Here is a 3,408-nt window from a genome sequence, read left to right as displayed (position 1 = left end):
TCAATATACTCCACAAGCTTGTCATCAGAAAGCTCCATGACCCTTGTCATCATAATTCTCCATGCACTTGTCAGCACAATGCTCCCTGATACTTGTCATCACAATGCTCCAAGCCATTGTCATCACAATGCTCCATTACCTTTGTGATCAGAATCCTCAATGGAAGTTTGCATCACAATGCTCCATGCCATTGTCATCACAATGGGCCATTACATATGTCATCACAATGCTCCCTGACACCTCTCTTTACAATACTGCATTACCTGGTCATCACAATGCTCCCTGCCGTTCTCATCACAATGCACCACACCCTTGTCATCAAAATGCTCCATGACCTTTGTCATCACAAAGCTCCATGACCCTTGGCATCACAATGCTCCATGTCATTGTCATCACAATGCTCCATGAACCCTCTCATCACATTGCTCCATGCCCTTGTCATCACAAAGCTCCATGGCACTTGTCATCACAATGCTCGATGCCCTTCTCATCACAATGCTCCATGCCCTTGTCATTACAATCCTCCATGACCCATGTATCACAGTGTACCGTGCCCTTGTCATCACAATGCACCATGCCCACTCTCATCACAATAATCCATGAAATATTTCAGACCAATGCTCAATGCACTTCTCATCACAATGCTCCATTACCTCTGTCATAACCAGCTCCATGACCCCTGCCATCACAATGTTCCACGGCCTTGTCATCACAAGGCTCCAGGACCCTTGTCAGCACAATGCTCCAAGACCCATATAATCACAATGCTCCATGCCCTTGTCATCACAAAGCTCCATGACGCATGTCATCACAATGTTCCATGGCCTTCGCCTCACAATGCTCCATGCCCTTGTCATCACAATGCTTCAAGACCCCCGTAATCACAATGCTCCGTGCCCCTTTTCATAAGAATGCTCCATTAGACTTGTCATCACAAGTCTCCATGGTCATCTCATCACAATGCTCCAAGACCTTGTCATCAACATGCTCCATGCCCTTGTCATCACAAAGCTCCATGGCACTTGTCATCACAATGCTCGATGCCCTTCTCATCACAATGCTCCATGCCCTTGTCATTACAATCCTCCATGACCCATGTATCACAGTGTACCGTGCCCTTGTCATCACAATGCGCCATGCCCACTCTCATTACAATAATCCATGAAATATTTCAGACCAATGCTCAATGCACTTCTCATCACAATGCTCCATTACCTCTGTCATAACAAGCTCCATGACCCCTGCCATCACAGTGTTCCACGGCCTTGTCATCACAAGGCTCCAGCACCCTTGTCAGCACAATGCTCCAAGACCCATGTAATCACAATGCTCCATGCCCTTGTCATCACAAAGCTCCATGACGCATGTCATCACAATGTTCCATGGCCTTCGCCTCACAATGCTCCATGCCCTTGTCATCACAATGCTTCAAGACCCCCGTAATCACAATGCTCCATGCCCCTTTTCATAAGAATGCTCCATTAGACTTGTCATCACAAGTCTCCATGGTCATCTCATCACAATGCTCCAAGACCTTGTCATCAACATGCTCCATTCCCTTGTCATCACAATGCTCCATGACCCCTGTCATCACAATACTCCATGCACATTTTCAGCCCAATGCTCCATGACCCTTGTCATCACAATGATCCATGCCCTTGTCATCACAATGCTCCATGCACTTGTCAGCACAATGCTCCCTGATCCTTGTCATCACAATGCTCCAAACCATTGTCACCACAATGCTCCATTACCTTTGTCATCAGAATCCTCCATGACACTTGGCATCACAATGCTCCATGCCATTGTCATCACAATGCTCCATGACCCCTGTCATCACAATGCTCCGTGACTACAGTCATCACAATGCTTCATAACGTTTGTCATCACAACAATCCATGCCCGCGTCATCACAAGGCTCTGTGACCTTTGTAACCACAATGCTCCGTGACCCTTGTCATCACAATGCTCCATGCCTTTGTCAGAACAAAGCTCCATGACCCTTGTCATCAAATTGTGCCATGCGCTTTTCACCACAATGATCCACAACCTTGTCATCGCTATGCTCCATAAACCTTGTAATCACAATGCTCCATGCACTTCTCATCCAAATACTCTCTCACATGAGATATCACAATGTTCCATCACTAGTCATCACAATCCTCCCTCACCCCTGTTATCACAATGTTCCATGACCCCTGTCATCACAATGCTACATCCCCTTATCAGCACAATGTTCCATGACCCCTGAAATCACAATGTTCCATAACCCCTGTCATCAAAATGCTCCATGACCCTTTTCATCCCAAAGCTCCATGACCCCTGGCATCACAATGTTCTATAACCCCTGGCATCAAAATGTTCCATTACACTTTTCATCAAATTGCTCCATGACCCTGTCATCAAAATGCTCCCTGCCCTTCTCATCACAATGCACCACACACTTGTCATCAAAATGCTCCATGACCTTTGTCATCACAAAGCTCCATGACCCTTGGCATCACAATGCTCCATGTCATTGTCATCACAATGCTCCATGAACCCTCTCATCACACTGCTCCATGTCCTTGTCATCACAAAGCTCCATGACACTTGTCATCACAATGCTCGATGCCATTCTCATCACAATGCTCCATGACCTTGTCATTACAATCCTCCATGACCCATGTATCACAGTGTACCGTGCCCTTGTCATGACAAACCGCCATGCCCACTCTCATCACAGTAATCCATGAAACATTTCAGATCAATGCTCAATGCCCTTCTCATCACAATGCTCCGTTACCTCTGTCGTAACAATGCTCCATGACACCTGCCATCATAATATTCCACGGCCTTGTCATCACAAGGCTCCATGACCCTTGTCATCACAATGCTCCAAGTTCCATGTAATCACAATGCTCCATGCCCTTGTCATCACAAAGCTCCATGACGCATGTCATCAGAATGTTCCATGGTCTTCTCCTCACAATGCTCCATGCCCTGGTCATCACAATGCTCGAAGACTCCAGTAATCACAATGTTCCATTCCCTTTTTCATCAGAATGCTCCATTAGATTTGTCATCACAAGTCCCCATGGTCATCTCCTCACAATGCTCCAAGACCTTGTCATCACCATGCTCCATTCCCTAGTCATCACAATGCTCCATGACCCCTGTCATCACAATACTCCATGAACATTTTCAGCCCAATTCTCTATGACCTTCTCATCACAATGCTCCATGACCAATATCATCACAATGCTCCATGACCACTGTCATCACAACACTCCATGACACCTGACAACACAATGATCCGGGACTCTTGTCATCACAATGCTCCAAGACCCCTGTAATCACAATGCTCCATGACCCCTGTCATCACAATACTCCATGAACATTTTCAGCCCAATGCTCCATGACCCTTGT

Source organism: Mesoplodon densirostris, unplaced genomic scaffold (genome assembly GCF_025265405.1).
Source record: "Mesoplodon densirostris isolate mMesDen1 unplaced genomic scaffold, mMesDen1 primary haplotype scaffold_37, whole genome shotgun sequence".
NCBI classification, from domain to species: domain Eukaryota; kingdom Metazoa; phylum Chordata; class Mammalia; order Artiodactyla; family Ziphiidae; genus Mesoplodon; species Mesoplodon densirostris.
Note: the sequence above shows the minus strand (reverse complement) of the source record.